A 20,950-nucleotide genomic window follows, 5' to 3' on the forward strand; every position below is an offset into this window, starting at 1 on the left:
ACAGGGGATGCTACAGGCTTTATGAAAAGAAAAAAAACCCAGAAGGCAGAAATATTCATTTCCACCTCCTTTCCTCAGGACATAGCACTCTTGATGCAACCAGGCTACTGGTAAGGGATACAGGATCTGGACCAGGCCTGGAGCTGGTGCTGGGATAGATGTCTCAAGCAGACAGCTGCAGCCCAGGGAGCCCGGCCACCTTCGAGGGGAAAAAAAAAATCTGTCTCATGCTGTTAAGCTGCCTGCAAAGCATGTGAATATCTCCCCTGGGTAAGGCAGCCTGGACTGCTTGCCGAGGCTGGGGGTGTCAGGGAGGCTGGGGCTGGTTCACATCCAGGTCCCATCGTGGCAGAGGGAGATGGCAGCTCCTGGAGAGCCCTGGCTTATCTCACTGACAGGTTTTACAGCTGAGGACGGTCTGCCTGTTGTAATCAGCCGAGCTAGGGGATGGAGTCTGCTTGTCTCAGCCACTTTCTCCTGATTAGACCCCCTGCGACCCCTCCTCCTGCACTGGGGAGGCAGACAAGCCCCCTCAACAGGAGCCTCTCCGAGCACCAGGAGAGCCTGCCAGGCTTTTAACAGCCCAGGAGCCTGCAGCTCGCTTCCCTGGATGTGCATTAAAATTCCCCTCAGAGCCAGCAACGCGGTGGGAAGTTTGCCTCGGCCCTGACAGCGTGCAGTGAGTAAAAGCCAAAATCACGGGAGCAGCTCCAGCTTCACGTGGCACATGGAGAAGGCCACCACGGGGGATTCACACTGCGTCTACAAACAAGCTCCTAATTGCCTGGTGTCATCAGACACGTGCTAATGCCTTCAAATTGTTTGTGAATATACCCTTATGAAATGAGAGAAAATTCACTTACTAATAGGAAGTGAGGTGTGACAGTCACAGAACAATTGAATGGCTTGGGTTGGAAGGGTCCCTAAAGATCACCTAATTACAACCTCCCTGCCATGGAAAATATAACATTAAATAAATGACCCCCCCAGACCAAATTCATGGTATTCAGCTGCATAAAGGTTGAGTGGTCTGGCAGAGGGAGATGCTGTGCTGTCTCACTGCTGTTACAGGAGAGCTGACTGCAGGGTGAGGAGATTGGGACAGGGAGGATGAAAGAAGAGGAAAGAATTTAAGTGAAATCTATCAGGCAGGAAGGAATCTGTCTCACTTTCAGCACTTTTGCCAGAAGCTTTCTCATTTCATCTAGTGAAACTGAGAATCACAGAATCCAATCAAGGTTGAAAAAGACCATCATGATCACTGGTCCAGCCATTAACCCAGAACCACACATAACCATCCAAATGCCACATCTAGACACCTCTCAAACACTTCCAGAGGTGGTGATAGTGCCACCTCCCTGAGCAACTTATTCCAATGCCTGACCACTCCAGCAGTGACAAAGAAAAATTCTAATATCCTGTCTGAACCTCCTCTGGCACAACTTGAGGCCTTTTTCCTTGCCCTGTCCCTGTTCCCTGGGAGCAGAGCCCGACCCCCCAGCTGTCCCCTCCTGTCAGGGAGTCGTGCAGAGCCACAAGGTCTCCCCTGAGCTTCCTTTTCTCCAGGCTGAGCCCCTTTCTCAGCTTCTTCAGCTGCTCCTTATATGATTTGTGTTTTAGACACTGGACCAACTTTGCTGCTCTGCTGGGGCAAGATGCAAGAAGCCAAAAACCATGCTTAAAATAATGGGCTGCCATCTCCAGCCTGCCATCCCACATATCTAGTGCCAGGGAAATGGTAAAGGACACCAGATCTGTGTTTGGGAGATGCAATAAATGGATAAAGACTATTTAAATTTGCCTTATTTACTTGTTCAGGTTATGCCATGCCAGCGACAAGTCAGGATGAAGGGTTGGTCTGTGGTGGCTGGTGGAGCATATTTGTGTCCTGGGTGGCAACATGAGGCTCTGGAGGTTTATCATCTCCTGCTCAGAGTCCTTCACACCTGATGGAAAAGTGCTTGAAAGGAATTCAGGGGAAAGGGGCTCAGACAGGCTCCCCACTGCTGATTAATTCTTTGGTGGTCACAGCCCTCTTTGCACAGTGCCTCTGTGCAGGCACAGCACAGCTGAGCTCTTCCCAAAAATCCTCATAGACGCAGACCTCAGAGCCTGCACAGTGCCCCTGCCTGCTTGTACGATCCCCAGTCAACATCTCATTAATTTCATTAATTTCTGAGTGACACGAGCTGGCGTGGCTGGACGGTCCCTAGCACAGAGCACAGCATCTCCTCTCCTGCACACCACGCAGGGAAACCACGTGCAGCATTAATACACCAAAGGAAAAAAAAAAAAAAAAAAAAAAAAGATTAGGTGGGACTCTTACCAGGGCCTAAGCTCAGCATTCAACAAAATCAAAACCCAACACATGATTCTTAGGGTTGTTCAGCACAGGGCTCGGGGTTGGACTCAATGATCCCTATGGGTCCCTTCCAACTCAGGATAATCAGTGATTTTGTGATTTACAACTGGCAGTGACCAGCTTTAATCAGGATATTTACGGAAAATCATAGATAGTTAAGGGTTGGAAGGGACTTAAAGATCATCTAGTCCCAAACCCCCACCTCTATTTACATCAAGACTGAAGAGGTGCTGAGTGGCTGGAACCGGCAAGAATGAGGGATGGGATAGAGCCAGGCAGCCTGGACCCATCACAGGAGGGAGACAGCTGTTTATACAGCACTGCATGAGAGTTTTTTTCCTGCAACTCTTTCCCACTAGCTTCAGGGGGGGAAAAAAGTTTTGTTGAAGATGATGTTTCACAGCAACGTGTTGAATTCAGCAATATTTTTCAAGGAGGAAGGAGAAACACTTCAGCAGCGTTGCTACACTTAAAGCTGTCTTTTTGCTTTTATACTTCTCACTGTGTTTTAATTATAGCCTTATTCTCAGTGTTGAATTCGAGGGTGTATTTGAGATTTTTGGATCATCACATTAAAAAAAAAAAAAAAGAAGCCAAATTGCACAGAGAGAAAATGTTTTCTGGGATTTAGTGGTCCCAGTTTCAGCCCTACCCTCTCAGGCTCCAGCATGTCTGGAGGGATGGGTGGTCCCAACAGCCTGGCTTGATGTTTCTCACCCAGCCCAGCTCTTTCTCCCCAGGTTGCCCTGTTTCTCCTGGGTTTAGGCTCAGCCCTGCACATCTGCCAGGAGCAAGCCCTGGAGGAAATGTGGTTTTGGAGATGTTGAAAAGCTCCTCTGAGAATGGTTTTCTATATAATGTTTCTCCTTTCTGTTTTGTCTGAAGGTGTTGGAGAAGGAACAGCTGACGGGAATCACTTGACCACAACTCCCATGCTAAAAGCAGGAACCACACTGCAGGTCTCATAGGCTTTTTTTGGGCTGCAGGGCTTATGCCCGAGCAAAATACCAGCAATTCCAAGGGCAGAGAAACTTTGGCTGATACCTAAACTTTAAGGCAATTCCTGGGGCTTTGCCCATCAGCCCAACTCTACGTGCTCAGCCACCCCTTCTCCCTCCCCACCATTTCATCCAGCTCCTCTGTGAAACCCAAGCCTGTTCTGCATTGCTCTACACTGGAAAATGCAAAAAAAAAAAAAAAAAAAAAAAAAGTTTGAGTATTCCCAGTTTGGGAATACTGGGCTCAAAGGCTCTTCTCCAGGGTCTGGCCAGTTATCTCAAATTAAAAAATAAAAATGTTGAAAAGGAAGTGGAGTGGGTCTGGGTGCCCTTTGGTCAAGGGAGCCAATAAAGCTCAACTTTTGTGATTTTACATTACTAGCAGGGTGATGCATCCCTGTGAATGAATCCCCAACCTGGAAATATGATAATTAACCAGGGGAAGGAACTCATCCCCTATTTAAAAATAAGAAATAAAAAATCCTGGCGTGACCGCAGCCTATTACTTGGCTGTCTCTGCAATGGGGAAGCACTTGGAGCAATCCCCATCTCTACCCTTGGGAATGTAAAAACGTGCTGACTTGTGCCTTCAACTTTGACAGGCAGTGATAGGCTGCAGCCAGTTGTTTGGAAAAGGAAATTCAATACTTGTGTTTCCAATGTTTCCTTGCTTTCACAGTGTCCAAAGCCCTCCCCAGGCATTTGGAAGTGCTCAACACCTGCCTTAAAAACACTCTTAACTGCTCCTAATGACTGGCCAGGGAGGTTTGCAGCAGCTCCCTCCTACCAGTAATGATATGCAGGACATCCAGAAACAGGCAAAAAGCCAAAACCATGGGGGAAAAAAAAAATCCAGCCAGACATTGCAAGGGCCCGGCAGGGTCTTGGGGGCTGCACTGAGCCTCTTAATTCTGTGACAGCCTCATCCAAAACCCTTCACCCAAACCGCTGCCAAAACTTAGGGGTCTGAGCTCCACGTGGAGTTTTAAACTGGAGAGGGAGTCAATGGGAAGAGCCAAAACCCTCAGCTGACTCTGGTCCGTGTTTAAGCAAAAGATTTTGTGACTGTCCCTGGTCTCACAGCTGCAGGTGCCGAGCACCAGCCCAGCACGCACGGGAGGGGCTTGGGCAGGAGCAGAGTCCTGTGGTGTGGCTGTGCCCCACGGGCACTCGGGATCCAGGGATCATCCACAGCCCTGGCAGCCACAGCATCCCAGCCCTGTGCCAGCCTCGACACCCCCGCCCTCCGCAGCAGCTTTTGGGACCTGTGGTGGTGGTCTTGGCCCTTTCCTCTCCCACACACGTTATATCCCCACAAAGGGGTTTCCAGTGAAGGCTTTTCATCCTGTTCTCCCACTATCAGCAAAGAGGGGAAAGATGCCTTTTTTTGGAAGGCATTGTTTGCCTGACCTGCTTTGAACCTCCTCTCTAGGGACAGATTGGAACAGACTTTGAAACCTACCCTGAAAACACAGAGGAGGCTGCTTTGGGTGGGTTATTCTGCATCAATCCCCATCCACCTCTGTTTTGCATGCATTAATTCCCCACCCACACACCCGTTGTTTGAAATGGGACTGTAATAACCAGCTGGGTTTTCCTGAAGGATTTATTTATCTGCATCTTAAGCCCAGGGGTGGGAGATTCCCATCCATCATGTCCACAGAGTGTGTGGCAGTGGTTTGCGGGGAGGGGGGCAGCTTTGGGAAACAGGTGGAAATGTTTCACCATTTCCAGGAACAGCACATCAGTTTGGGATGGGAGATGTTTGGCAGCCCAGCCTTTCTTCTTTCCTGGCTCTCTGGCAAATCAGCCCCTAAGCCAGAACATTTTGGCAGGGAGTCAGGACATGGGACATCCCCTTGCAAAGGGATTGGTTGATGATGGCATTTTGCAGGTCAACCTCTGGGCTTTATCTTAAATCCTGTAATCCTGTATCAGGTAGGGTGCAAAGGATTTACCAGCCTGCATGAAACCCTCAGAGTGCCAGGAGGGCAACTTGTGCAGTACCTGACACTCAGGGAGGACAGTATAATGATAGTCCCCCTTACGTTTTTACAGATGGTTCAGAAGCCACACCACAAAATGTCCCTGCTCACCCCAGAAGGCAGTAAAAGCTCAGCAGCTGGTTCCTCTTTCAAGTGACATTACACAGAATACAGGAGCATATTACAACTGCCAAGGTACAAAAAAATGAGGATTATCTCTTCAGAGAGAGCAGACTGCTCTAGAAGGTGGGTGTGTTGGATGCAGTGCCAGAACAATGCTAGCAAATCCCCTGTAAAGTGCTCTTAAGTCCCCATCCTGAGCCCAAGAGCTCAGCCCCACATTCAAAGCACCCTCAGACTGGGGGAATGATTGAATGATTGCACCCTTGGAGCTCCTGCGAGTTCCCTATGCCCACTGGACCTCTTCATTTAATCAGCCTAAAGCATTTTGGAGTTCAGACCACCAGTGTGCACTGGTTTGAGGCACCTGCTTGCACCTGGGCTCAGGGTCCCTGCTGAGGACCAAGGCTGGTGTGGAGCTGTGTGAGGTGCAGTGGATGCTGGCAGCGAGCTGGCACAGACCAGGGCAGCTCAGCAGTTCTTTACACTGAACTGACTTGAACTCAGGTTTGGGAAAACCCCAGCTACTGTGAGTCCTGCCACGCTGTGTCCTGGCAATTCCCCTTTTACGCTCCATGAATAAGAAGTCTGTGGCTAAAAATCAAAGATCCTGGAAGCCTGTTCCCTATTAGATTTTAATATCCTGAACTTTATAGGTACATGTCACTCCAGGAGAGACAGAACTGTGTTTAAAGTACAAGGGAAACATCAGTTCCTTGATGTGGAAATAGCTCTTACTTTACATTTCTGCATGAGGTCCTGGCATGAGTTAGTGCTGCTAAGCCCTGCTGTAATAACATATAAAGGAAAATTCTAACCAAACAGCAAAAAATATGTATTTTATACAGCTAAATCTGAAGTCACCCATCTAAAAAAACCCGTACAGGTGCTATTTGCCGGTGTCAGGCTATCCGAGGGAAAGCAAATTTTGGTAATCAGCAAACCATGAGCTCCCAGAGCCCCAGCAGCATCTGAAGGCACAAATGTTTGCTATATAAAAAGCAGGAGGTGGGATTCCTTGGGAGCAATAAGCAGCTCAGATTGATGCCAAAGCTGGGAAGGAGGCTTGGAGAGGAGCCCAAGCATCCACCGTGGAGGGAGGCACTGCAGGAGACCTGTGATTCCACGTTAGAACAAGCCAAGGTAAAACCATGGTTGAGCAGAGCCTAAAATGCTGCCACCCGTGAGCTGGGCAGGATGAGGTTTATCCTCATCAGGCAGGCAATGAGCCTGACAAAACCCAGAGGCCAGGTCTGGCCTGCAGCAGGCACAGTCTGAAAATGTGGGGCACCACGTGCCCACAGCCAAAATCCCTTCCTCAGCACCAGGGCTGGTTTCCTAAAGGACATCCCCCCACGTGCACAGGAATTAATTTTGGGATGTGGCATGGAGAAGGTGACAACAGCTGTCCCTTCCAGCATGGAAATCCGCCCCCTGTGGGTATTTTCCCCTCCCTCTGAAGCCGGAGGAGACTGAGTGCAAGGGATTCACTTTTCTACCACAATGGGAAGAGGAAATCACATTCCTGCTTTTTCCATCATAGAATCACAGAACACTCTGAGCTGGAAGGGACCCCCAAGGATCACCCAGTCCAGCTCACAGCCCTGCACAGACAGCCCAACAATCCCACCCTGTGCATCCCTGGCAGCGCTGTCCAAAGGCTCCTGGAGCTCTGGCAGCCTCGGGGCCGTGCCCATTCCAGGGGAGCCTGGGCAGTGCCAGCACCCTCTGGGGGAAGAGCCTTTCCCTGATACCCAACCCAAACCTCCCCTGACACAGCTCCAGCTGTTCCCTCAGGTGTTACCACAAATTGGCTTCCATTTATTCCATCAAGAACGTCCCACAGGGCTGCACCTAAGCCCATAGGATGCTGCAGATACAGCTCCATGTCATAGGCAGCATCTCATTTCCCTACAACCAGCTTTGCATCTGTCCTCCCTGAGAGAGTTAGGAGTAAGTCAATGTTTCCACCATCCACCTCACTTTTGAGGGGCTCGTAACTCTCAACATTTGTGCTCTCACAGTGCCAAAACTTGGCGCAGAAACACATGGCCCAGATGCAGTTTTATTTGGTAACAAATAGCTTAAATCTCATAAGCTATTTTTCATTTTGGCTTAAATGTGTAAAATGGGAAAAGAAAAATGTGTGGGATTTTTTTTTTCCTACCTTCCAATAATTTTGGAAAAGCAGATTATACTGAGTAATGGCAGGCTTTTTTTTTCTTTTTTTTTTTCCAGATGCAGACAGCCAACAATGCCATTTCTCAAATCTTTTGCCTTTTTTACATCCACTTTTTAATAGGATTGATTGCAGTGCCATCACTGCAGCCCCAGTATTCTGGGGGTGGGTCGGATTGTTCTGTTTTTGGCACATTAACCCTGAAGTTCTGTGAGAGTTAAAACACAGCAAAATTCCACAAGCCCTGTAACCAATGACGGCAATATTTTGAGGATGCATTGCTGTTTTAACTGTGCCTCTGTGACCTCACATTTCCCTGGAGTTCAGCAATTATTGCATCCCAGCACTCTCTGCCCAGTCCTTGGGTGAGCGCTGGTTTTCATCAGCAACCCGCCAGGATTTCAGCACTTTGGGATTTACTCCAAACTCAGACTGTGCTCTACCTACTCCAGCTACTTCCCAGTGGCCAAAAGCCAAGGAAACACCCCAAACCCCCAGCCTGAGGACTTGGCTGCCCTTCAAAAGTCCGCCTCAGCTGGAGCAGAGGGAAATAGTGATTTTGCTCATATGGTCAGCTCCAGTCAGAGGAGGTTCCCCAGTGGGACACTGGGCTACTGTCCAGATGCTGCCACTGCTGAGTGATTTGTTATCTGTGGGGCTGGGATTTTTTCACAGAAGGCAGAGGGGGGATTCAGGGAATGGGAACGTTGTACTGGTATGGGGAGCTGGGCTGATAGTGGGTCAGAGACATGCAACATAGTCCAAGGAGGATTCTGCAGATTTCATAGAAATCCCAGAATGGTTTAGGTTGGAAGGGACATTTAAAGTGACATCTTGTTCCAACCCCACTGCCATGGACACCTTCCACTAGCCCAGGTTGCTCCAAGCTTTGTCCAGCCTGGCCTTGGACACTGCCGGGGATCCAGGGACAGCCACAGCTGCTCTGGGAAACTTTTGCCAGGACCTCCTCACCCTCACAGGGAAGAATTTCTTCCTAATATTCAATGTAAATCTCTCTTCTTTTAGTTTACAACCTTTCCCCTTGCCCTGTCGCTATCTGCCCGTGTAAGAAGTCCTCCCTCTTTAATATCAGCACCCTTTTGGGTACTGAGAGGCTGCAATGAGGTGTCCCCAGAGCCTTTTCTTCTCCATGCTGGACAACCCCTTCCTGTGCATGCAGATCCCATTATCCCCTCAGACCCACATCCTCCTTTCCTGGGGAGGAGGGCTGAAGGCAACACCGCACAATCGGAAAGACTCCCACCAAATTCTCCATCTCAGTGGAGATGCAACCCAACATCATGGACAGAGCTTGCCACCCAACAGCATGGACAGAGCCTCCCCGTGCACCGATCCCGTGGCTCAGCCTCCCCAGATCCCAGCAGGTCCAGTGAAGTCTTGCCTCCAAGAGAGGCGCGGGGAATTGTGTGGCTGGAGGCGAGGCAGGCAGCTCGTGCTGCAGAGCCCACCCCTTGTCCCAGCAGGACCCAGCCTGCCGTCAGCCCTGCGTACACGTGGTCTCCAGGAGGAGCAGGATGGCTCACATATGGTATGGATTCACAGAGGATCAAGCTGACTCACTGGATGGTGGGTCGAAAGAAAAACCCCCAGATACACAGGTACGTTTTGGGCCATCTGTCCTCGGGAATACCAGCCATGAGCCACGTCACAGAGCACGTAGGAGAAGAGGTCACTCATGTGAAACGACTCTGCCAGGACACAGCAACCACACCCAAGGAAGAAGCATCGGCCTGCTGCATTTTTTGGGGGAAGTTTTCGGTGGACAAAATGCAGCCCTGCATCCTTACAGCAGCCTAGAGTACCTTAGAGTGCTTTTTTCCAGAGCCTAAAGGGGCTCCGGGAGTGCTGGAGAGGGACTTTGGACAAGGGATGGAGGGACAGGACAAGGGAGAATGGTTTAAGCTGAAAGAAGGTAGATGTAGGATAGATATTAGGAAAGAATTGCTGGCTGGGAGGGTGGGCAGGCCCTGGCACAGGGTGCCCAGAGCAGCTGTGGCTGCCCCTGGATCCCTGGGAGTGCCCAAGGCCAGGCTGGACAGGACTTGGAGCACGCTGGGATAGTGGAAGGTGTCTCTACCCATAGCAGGGGGTGGCACTGGATGAGCTTTAAGGTCCCTTCCAACCCAAACCATTCTGTGATTCCATGATCCAAAGCTACCTCCAGCCACAGCGAGGCCTCCCCACCCCTCATTCACATCAGACATAACCCAGATCCCACAGCTGGGGCTTTGGAGGAAACACCAGGCATGCTCCACGGCTGGGAAGCATTTGCTTAACATCAGGCTCATGCCAGGAATGTCTGTGCAAATCCATGCAAGCTGCTTCAGTCTCTCTGCAGGAAAGACACAGCGGTGGGCCTGCGCTCCCTGTGCTTGCCATCAATGAATGCCTTTTGGTTTTTATTTTAAAATTAAAGTCAATCGAGTAATTGGACTAGTCTGAGGAAGCAAACCCAGCCACCTCAAACAGAAAAGCTGTTGCAGAGCCAAAAGACCTACTCATGCACACATTAAAGACACAGGAACTACCAACAAATCCAGAATGAATTTGAAGCTGGGTGACAAGGGAGGCCCACACGCAAACCAGCAACCCCTGGTTTCATGAGGAATGAGCAGGTGAGGAGGAAAGGAGCCCTGTCAGCTAAGTCTGCTCCTTCCTTTGAGCTAAACATGACTTCCAGAAGTCTGCTCTCCATAAAATCAGATCAGACAGAGCTAAACTGAGCATCACAGGGGTGGGAAACTGGTCTGGGTCCAACATCCTCACACTGCACCAACCCCACGGCTGGGCACCTCGTGGGATGGGGAGCACTGGGGAGCAGGGGAAGCTGCTAGAAGAAAAGCATTCTTCTCACCAGAAGACCAGCCAAACCAGGTCATCTCAACTCACCTTGAGGCAGGGTTGCAAATGTAATGGCAGATGAGTGTATCTCCTTTTACCATGTCCTTCCAAAGAATTTCATCCTCCCACTGCACGCCCTTCCAGGACCTGAGCTGACCTCCCACTATGATTTTTAGCATTCCTGACAGTGGTTTAGCTGAGCCTGCTCAGACAGAAACATTTTTCCTCTCTCACGTGGATGTTGTTTTTATTACCTTGGAAACCTACACGCTGCCATTCAGCACAACCAGAAAGCACAGCAGGTACAGGGGGGCTACACAGCCCTCTGCCCTGCTGGACCAGCAAACCCCCTTGCTATACTCCATTAACAGCACCAGGTTGCCACCATTATCTTGTTTTCCAAAGCCAGCCTTGCTGTTGAGAAATGAAATTGACATTTAGAAAGAATTTGATTCTCAGGGCTGCAGGCAGTGCTGTTAACAGAGACAACAAAATAAGCGGTTTTTTGTTAAAGGGTGAAGAATAACCTGCAAATTGTTGTTTAAGGGGCTGGTTAAGTGCCCCATAAATACAAAGAGTGGCAATGACTGGAGCCCATGAGCTGTCACACTGTGGGGAGGAAGGCAGGATGCTGTGGCATTTCTGCACCCTGGGCACCAGGCACTTTTTAACTCAACTGATGCATCCATCCACAAGTTTTCAGGACTAATCACTACCTCCCACGTATCAGAGGATATTCCTCTCATGCCAGAGGGTTATTTCATGTTAGCAGGGTTTCTCTTATGGGCTTTTAGTGGGTTTAATAGGTGTGAGGTTCAGCTGCTCCTCAAACTCCTGGTCTTGGCTCTCTGGAGTTTTGTGGGAGACCGCAAGTATAAGGCACCAGAAACTGCATGGTGGGGGAATGAATGAAGTGAGACCATCCATCCACGACAGAGCCAAGGGATTTGCCATTTAATTAGAACAATGCTATTTGGAGAAGGTTGGTGGCCTTGGGGAGAAGCCTGAAGCCCTGCTGAGCTCTTTCCACGAGCGCCTGATGCCCGGTTAAACTGATGCTTTGACACTGCTTTCCCCAGATGAAATTCCTGGCCAGCACAACTCGTGTACTGACAACTTTGATGTCAGATGAAGCCTCTAAAAGACCTTCAAAAGATTTTCAAACAAATGCAGGACGCGTTGATGTACCTAGCAGAGAGATGTCCCTTGCTGTCCCCAGGAGCCGGGGCTGGAGCCTGGCAGACAGACAACGCTCCGTTTCACAGCCGCTGATTAAACTGCCATGACAATGCTCGGCACAAGGCCAGATTAATTAGTGCTAGCCACATGATCTACAAGTCCCTTTTGACTTCAAGGGAAAAAAAAAAAAAAAAAACTCTAAGGATTTTCCAAACTCAGTTTCACACACCTCACCAGCCTGACGCTCTCCCTTGAATTTTCTGTCCCTGAAGTTGTGTCTCTTTCACAGGGGCGTGTGCCATTTTTAGATGCTGTAAGCCTGGACGTGTGGCAGGAGGAACTTAGAGCCTGTGTAGCTCTTGGCCTTTTGGAGAGGATGGACTAATCTTTGGTTGATATTTAGCAGAGGCTTGCAGCACCACACAAAACCTCCAGCTTGATACTGTTGTGACCTTTCAGCTTCATTTGCGAGACCATCTGAAATTTGTTTGATTTCAGTTCCTCTGCAGGGCCTTCAAGCAGGCTTTTCGTGCCATGGCAAACCACAGCACACACAAATTAGCTGCTTCTCTGCTTAAATGGCACAGAGGGAGGGTGGCAAAGAGCAGTGAGAACCAGGCTGGTGACTGCACCCTGTATTACAGAGGAGAGGATGGGGATGGGGCAGAGGGCAGAGCTGTCCTGGCCAGCAGAACCAGTGGGTGGTGGATCCAGGGCCAGATTCCCCCCTCTGCATGTGTCCCATGGAAAGATGTCTGTCCAAGGGCAGGCTGCTGTCATGCTGTTCCCTTCCCACTCCCTCTTGCTGATGCTTTGAGGATCAAAGCCACTTTTCCCCCTTTGACCAGCCAAGGCCTCCCACAGCCCTGCAGAGCATTTTCTGTTCATCCCCTCATGTCCAAGGCCAGGCTGGATGAGGCTTTGAGTAAACTGGTTTGGTGGAAGGTGTCCCTGCCCATGGCATGGGCTGGAACTAGATAAGCTTTAAGTTCCCTTCCAAAACCATTCTACGATCCCACGATTTTCAGGTATCACCCCCCCCAGGGCTCCCATGAGGGCTCCCAAATGTGTTACCACTGCTAGTAAGGTGACCCAAACACGAACAGGGCTGAGTTTCTACCAGCAGCAGCCTAAGATACCCTATTTTTGCCCTACGTGCGCTCTTTTTTCCCAGCAGCAGGCAATTTTCTGCCCTGCAAACCATGGACACACACGAGCAGGAGTGGGAAGATGCATCTGGAGGGCACAGGGCCAGCCCCACGGAGGTGGGCAGCACATTTACAGACTGCAAGATAGCTCAGCTTTTATCCAAGTATCTCACTCCTGCTTCTTATGGAGACATTTCCTTCCCAAAGGACCTATTACAGTGTCATGGCCCTAGATTTCCAGAGGCATTTAGGAAATAGTAATCTGATCTTTTGTAGAGTCATGGAATTGTTTAGGTTGGAAAAGACCTCTAAGATCATTGAGTCCAACCATTCCCCCAGCACTGCCAAGCCCATCACTAAACCATGTCCCCAGGTGCCACAGCCACATGTTTTTTTGGACACTTTCAGGGATGGTGACTCCCCCCTCTTCCCTGAGCAGCCCTATCAGATAATATTTTTTTCCCCTAACATCCAAATAAAATACCAGGGATATTTCATCTGGCCCTGTGCCAGCCCAGAGCTTCCTTCCTCCTGGCCCCAGAGAGACACCTTCATCTGCTCCAGACTGAGGAGCCAAACAGCTGGAATGGCTCATTCTCCAGCTTCATTTTGTTCTGGCAAGGACCTGATGCTGAGAACCCTGCCTGTCCTGCCGCTCCAAGGGGGCAAGGGAAGAGAGGCTCATGGGGAGAAGGGAACAGGCAACAAAACCTGGCTGTGGTCGCTGCAGAGCTACTCACACCTGTTATCTTTGGCACGTGCAGGGCAGGCACTTGTCACTGCCGGGTCCCAGGTGAAGCCCAAAGCCCGGAGACAAAGGCAGAGGTTTGTGCGTCTTAAAAATCCCACAGGAGGAGAAGAAAACATCCTCCAGCCAGCCTAGCCTGTGACCCAGATGCACCCAGGTGTTCCCAGCTGCGGACAAGCTCACCAAGGAAGCATCCCAAAGCAGTTCCAGGTGTGTATTATCCCATGCACCCGCGGCCTGCAGGCCCCCTGGAGCAAGGCCTGCAACCCGGCACCAAGGACGAGGGGTGACCACATCCACTCCGGGCAACCTGCATGGATTTTCTGCAAATCTGCATGGATTTTGAGCAGGTGACAGCCCCGAGGCCAGCTGGGGACCACAGGGAGCCAAACTGCTGCCAGGAAGGGTGCCACGAGGGGATGGATGCATCAGGAGAGATCCCCAGGGGTGACAGAGCCTGTGCATCTCAACGAAGCAAATAGACCAGGAGGGGGATGGTGATGGATATGAGGCTGGAAACACAGAATCATTTACGTTGGAAAAGCCTCTAAGGTCACTGAGTCCAACCGTTCCCCAGCACTGCCAAGGCCACCACAGTGCCATGTCCCCAGATGCCACAACCATGTGGTTTCTAAATCCCTCCAGGGAACAGGACTCCACTACTGCCCTGGGCAGCTGTACCGGGGCTGGACAAGCCTTTCCATGGAGGAATTTTCCCTGATGTCCAACCTGAGCCTGCCCTGGCTCAGCCCAAGGTTGTTCCCTCTCCTCCTGTCCCTGTTCCCTGGGAGCAGAGCCCGAGCCCCCCGGCTGTCCCCTCCTGTCAGGAGCTGTGCAGAGCCACAAGGTCCCCCCTGAGCCTCCTTTTCTCCAGGCTGAGCCCCTTTCCAGCTCCCTCAGCCTCCCCTGGGGCTCCAGCCCCTTCCCCACCTCCATTCCCTTCCCTGGACATGCTCCAGCCCCTCAATCCCTTTCTCATTGTGAGGGGCCCATCTGAGTGGGGCCAAGAGCATCCCAAAATTTCCCACCGGTCTAGGACAAACAAACTGCACCACACTCCTCCCTGCAGCACACAAAGACCTACCAGGAACCTGTCCAGCTGCAAAGTGGAAAGAAGAATGCACTTTTTTTTCTCTTCCACATGTGGCCCCTAGGCCCCAAGGATTTTTACTAATTACCAAATTTAATTTATTTTGCTGCCTTCGCAGTGCTAAGGCTTTGCATTGCTGGGCCTGTATTGTTTCTTTTGCAGCCTGCTGGTGTCCACAGAAATTTCAAATTAAATATCAAGCACACATTAAGGTCAGGCAGCTCAATTCCATTAGCAGGCAGCCAGGCTCAGCCTCTCTGTAATGAATGCTGCTCTCGCCTCCTAATGATAGCAGCAGAGGAACTGGGCAGTGCCAGCCTGTGGTGATTGGCACCCCACTGACACTGGGGACCACTAAATTGATTTTAAAATTCCATTCATCTTCTGCAAATCATGGCTTAAGTCTTCCTGACCTGTGACAAATCTTCATGAGCTGCAATTTGAAAGATAGAGCCAAGAGGAAAGGGGGAAGAGATTGCATAAAAAACCCTACCAAAACATTCCCAAGAGCAAGAAATATATTTCAGATGGGTTGTTCTGCCTCAGCCTCGAGCCCTCTCCCCCAGGTAAGTATTCTGCACTTACTCTGTGAGCAAGGTTAAAGGTTTTTTAAGCCACTGCCTGTCATAAAGAGGACTCAGAGCATCCAAGGATGCTACAAGAGCTTCCCTGTTGCTGGACTCACGGGCATTGGAGGAGTCACGAGCAATAGAGGTGTCCTCCCCATCACCATCCTGACACCTTCCTGACCCTCTGCAGCACAGCACCATGTAGCTCCCAGCTTGTACAGCTGAATGGGCTGGCTGCTGTCACCCTTGGGCAAACGAGACCTACAAAATTATCAGAAAATGTTTTTTTTTTCCCACACCCTTCAGCACAACAAACTCCAACCCAAGGGTGCAGCCAGCTCATGTCTATACCAGGCTGCAACTTCCTCTAGATCCACATGTCAGAGGGTGCTGAGACCCTGGCACAAAGCGCCCAGACAAGCTGTGTCTGCCCCATCCCTAGATGCGCCCATGGCCAGGCTGGATGGGGCTTGGAGCAACCTGGGAGAGTGGAAGTTGTGTGAGCAACCCCATTGTTTCAGAGATACTTTGAAAATGCTCTAGGGGTGAAGAAAAGGACATGGGGAAGAGGGTGAGACAGGGCTTTGAGGCACTAGCACAGCACGAGGAGTCTGGGTTTTTCAGGCTGTGAGTTGTCACATTGTTACTGCTGAGGCATTTGGGAGGTTTGCAATAGCTCTTACACTCTGCAGAATTCACCCTTCCTAAAGAAAAACATGTATTCCACTCAAATACAAATAACAGCTAAACACAGGCCGATCAGTTTAACAGCGCAGTTATGCCTATTAAAGCGACTGTAAAACCAACATCAAGGCATTTCACACTAATTCCCTCCCAGCGACTCCAGATCTGATTCACTTCGACAAATCCCCTGCTAGGAGGAAGTGGCCACAAATCCCCACAGCCCTGTACCAGGTGGCATTGGAAAAAAAGTTGCTGTTGGACTCTGTCGAGGTTTGTCAGGGAAAGAGAACCTACTGATCAGAGCAGCCAGATGAGGAAGTTGTACAGGTAGTGCCAGCAGATGGGTTTTCCCCCAGATCAGTATTTTTAAGCAGATTTCATTAGAGGAGAAGGGGTGTGAGTCTCTCTTCCCACTGCTGTAGTGGGTGACCTTGGGAAAGTGCCTCCCCTTGGATTTTAACCAAATAATGTTAAAGCTATTATTTAAAAAACAATATTTAGTCATGTCTTTGACGTTAAGGAAGAATTGAGGTTTTCATTTTTCATTCAAAAGTCTCAGCTTTGTCAGATTTTTGTTTCATTTCCAAATCTGTTTCCTGAAGAAAGCAGAGACATCTGATCAAGTTTTTATGGCTAAATACAATCCTTCCGACATCTCCTGTAACACATTTCCTCAAGAGTGACCACAGAAAGGAGGGTATGAAAGAGAAATCTGCTTTTCTCACCCACGTTTACATTTACCCATGAATTTTACATGCGAAGGAGCAGAATCATGCGCATTTTTCCTGTTCCCTGAATTTTACACCCGGGGGCCTGCGAGACAGTCACTGGTGGAGAAATTAAGGTGGGAGATCCACAGCTCTTGCTCAGCCTCAGGAAAGACCAGAGATTCTGATGGGGATCTGCACAGCCGGGGGTCAGCATGCTGTGCCCACACCCACCTGAGCCCACACGTGGATGTTTGGGTAACCAGGAGCACATCCAGCACTTTGGGAAGAGCTGGGTTCTGCTCCAGGCGCTGGGAACAGATATTTGGCCTTGGACCACACCCATGGTGCTTTGGGTCATAGAATCCCAAAAGGGTTTGGTTTGGAAGGGACATTTAAAACTCATCCAGCTCCACCCCCTGCCATGGGCAGGACATCTTCCACAAGCCCAGGTTGCTCCAAGCCCTGCCCAACCTGGCCTTGGGCATTTCCAGGGATCCAGGGGCAGCCACAGCTCCTCTGGGAAGCCTGTGCCAGCACCTCCCCACCTGCCTCAGCATAAAAAAAATTTCTTCCTGAACATGTTCTTCCTACACAACTCCTTATAGGACAGCTGGGACGGATCAAAAACTGTAATGAAAATAATCCTAGATTTTCCACTTATACTGTCAGGTCACAATGTAACTGGACCTTTAGAAAGAGCAGAAAAAGATTACAAGGTTTTTCTTCCCCAGTGCTAACTGCTGAACCCAGGAGAAGACTTCTGCCTGGGTGGAAATAATAGAGCACAAATAACACTAATCCATGTAATAGCCGCTGGATGAGGGCTCTGGCAGATATCAAGTAAAGGAGAGAGAAGCAGAAATTACAAAGCAGTGTTTCAGATTAAACCCGGCTCTGAGGGGAAAAAAGTAACATATGTTCAAGACACAAAACCTGTTGACACCTCAGAACTCCCAGTTATACACAAAAAGGCATTAAATTTGGGATCTGAACTTCTCGGTGATGTTAATTAAAGGCTGGCGCCTCTAGAACATCAGATGAGCCACACAATGAATTTCTAAAATCTTTCTGATGCTTTTGAGAGCGATGGACTACAAAGCATCTAACCCTTCTCCGCCATTCAGAAGAAGCATTTTGACCAAGCAAATCAATCTGAGCCCCCAGTTAGCAGGTCTGGGCTGGTTCAGAAACTGCCCAGCATTTGGCAGGTCTGCAAACATCAAGCCTTGAAGAGGTGTCTGCTGGCTGTCCCCAGGCCCTGAATACCCTCACCCAGGAAGCTGGTGGGCAAAATCCTAGTTCCTGACCTTTTTGTACATTCAGGATGGGAGCAAACGGCCTCAGGTTGTGGCAGGGGAGGTTTAAATTGGATATTAAGAAAATATTTCTTCACTGAAAGAAGAAATTTTCAGATCAGACTTTAGAATGGGCTGCCCAAGCAGTGATGGAGTCCCCATCCCTGGAGGGCTTTGAAAGCCATGTGGCTGTGGCACTTGGGGACAAGGGTCAGTGGTGGCCTTAGCAGTGCTGGGGGCATGGTTGGACCCCATGATCCTGGAGGATTTTTCCCAACTTTAAGGATTCTACGATTCTATGACTTTGCAGTGGGATCACCCCTACTTTTTACAGCAACAGCAAAGCTGTCTGGATGGCAAACTTCCTCTGAGACCCCTGAATGCCCCATTTTCTCAAGGACAAGGGGTGGCTCATTGAGAAAGGTGCCCAGCCCTGCAGAGCAGCTCAGCAGGCTGGACAAAGATCTCCTTTCCTCTCCATACTGCAGCAACCAGCCAACAACCTCCTCCACCCCCAGCCTGGAGGTGGAGATCCACAGTTCTCCTGACCATCACCAAGCTGCCTTATCAAGCAGTCCAGACCGGTGTGGGATTTCTCTCTGTGTTGCTGTTTTTCCTTAACCTTCTGGTCCATCACCTGCTGCCCTAAGAACTTCCTGAGTCTGTCTCTGTTTGTTACCCTCCCTCTCACCCTATCACCCAGCACTTCCACAACAGAGCTCAGCTAAAATCTCTCCCACAGATGAAAACTTCCCAGGAATTTTAAGCCCTGCTCTTTGCAGAGAGATACCTTTCTCCCTCAGGCAGATGCTATGCCCTGATAGACAGAAAAAGCAACTCCTACAGCTGACGGGCTGCACCCACCCATCCCCAAACTCAGATGTGGGGAGCAGATCACTCACCACGGGTGTTGATAGCAACAAATCACTTCTCATTGGCTTTTTGGTGCCTGAACTTCGGCAAACACTTCACATTTCCACGATGCTGTTGTGCTCTGGGCTTTCATCTCCTTTCTTTATTTCTTTCTTTCTTTCCCCTTTTTTTTTTTTTTTCCTTTTAATCCCGAAGTCTCATTATATTTGTTGGCTTTCTCAAAGCTCCAGCTCCCTGGCATGATGCAAAGAGTGCGTGTCATGGCATCACTAGAAAAGGGCTTGTTCTCTTTTGGGGGTGAAAAGCCCCAATAGCAAGCAGGATCTGGAACTATTCATGGACTGGAGAGGATCACTTTGGCTCAGGGGGCAGGGTGCCCACTCTGCACACCCACCTGCTCCATTAAACTTACCTCCAACAGGCTGCATTCAAAGAGGTCTCCCCAGGGCCTCTGCAGTGGTGGCAGCTCCAAGCAGGGGTTGTTGTTGGGTGCCCTGGTGCATCTCTCCTGCCCTGCACCATCCTGCTGCCAGGCCCTGGCACCTCTCTGATGCCCTTTGACCCTTGGGATGGCCGGGATGTCACCTCCCCCTGCAGGGAATGCTGCCAGCCAGCCAGGTTTCTGCAGAGGATGCCCATCCCTGTTTCCCATTTAAATTGCAGGGCACTGGGAAGGGGCCCTTGCTGCTGCTCCACTCCCATCATGGGGCCAGAAAGCTGTGACCAGCTGTGCCATTGCAGCAAAAAGAGGAGGTGGGAGAGAGGAGAGGCACCAGTGCTCCCTGTTCTGTGAAAGAGCAGCGGCCCTTTAGCAGAGGTACTTTCTGCACAGCATCCATCAAAACCACCACCCCCACCAAAAGCAGTGTTTTCTGGAAGTGAAACTGGAAGAGGGATGTGTACTGAGAGCCCACTTGGCACCACACCACGATGTTCCTTTTTTCCTGGCCAAACAATGAACGTGGCTGCTCTTTAAAGCTAGCTGTGAGAGAGATCTGCCCATCTCCGTGTTCCCAACACCACTTATTACACCATCCATCACGGACATCCCCCAGGGCAGCGGCCAGAGGACAGGGCTTGTTCTTCAGCCTCCTCCTCCCTTCAGCCCACACGGAGCTCCCAGGGAGCTCTGGACACATGGAGAGCAGTGCCTTACCCTCCCCTACACCAACACACACCAGGCCAGTGCTAAAGCATCTCAAGTTTTTCCAGCAGGTTTGGGTCCCAGAGCCAGCACCAGCCACGAGGGAGATGTTGGTGCTTGGAGGAGCAATGTGAGGAAGGAGCAGCTCCAAAAAAAAACCCTTGCATCCATCCACAAGGGAAAGCGCGGCAAGTATTCTAACACGTGGTGGGAAATGAGACAGGTAAAGGTGGAGAATTCTAGTGAAGGTGATACCAAGAGTGGTGCTGGCTAGGAGGAGGGCTAGTTTGGATATCAGGGAAAGACTCTACCCCCAGAGGGTGCTGGGCACTGCCCAGGCTCCCTAGGGAATGAGCACATTCCCAGGGCTGCCAGAGCTCCAGGAGAGTTTGGACAGTGCTGCCAGGGATGCACAGGGTGGAATTGTTGGGTTGTCTGTGCAGGGCCAGGGTATGGATTTGTTGATCCCATTTGATTTGTGGGTCCCTTCTAGCTCAGATGACTCCTTGATGTTCAGACTATTCACCCAGCACACAACCAGGCTTGGAAGACATTTGCTGAAGAGCAGCAGAAGTTGAGTCTCTTCACAGAGACAGAGGATGAGCCTGAGTCTGACAGTGCCCAGGGGGAAAAGATCCCACCCATGGCTCAGTTTCTAATAGGAAAAGGTCCAGTGAGAGATGCTGGGCTGTGGATAAGGAATCCCAGGATAAGGACAGGGGTCCCACAAGGTCTGCATGATGCTTGAGTGTGATGGTTTGGGCTGGGGTAGAGTTATTTCCTACACAGTAGCTGGTACAGGGCTGTGTTTTGGGTTTGTGCTGAACACAGGGCTGATATCACAGATGTTTTTGTTATTGCTGAGCAGGGCTTGCACAGAGCCAAGGCCTTTGCTGCTTTTTGTGTGGCCACAGTGGCAAAGATAATATAAAGTGAGGGGAAGAAGGAGGAAGGGAGGGATGTTTGGAGTGCTGGTGCTTGTATTCCCAAGCCACTGTTATGTG

The sequence above is a fragment of the Vidua chalybeata genome, chromosome Z (assembly GCF_026979565.1).
Source record: "Vidua chalybeata isolate OUT-0048 chromosome Z, bVidCha1 merged haplotype, whole genome shotgun sequence".
NCBI lineage: Eukaryota > Metazoa > Chordata > Aves > Passeriformes > Viduidae > Vidua > Vidua chalybeata.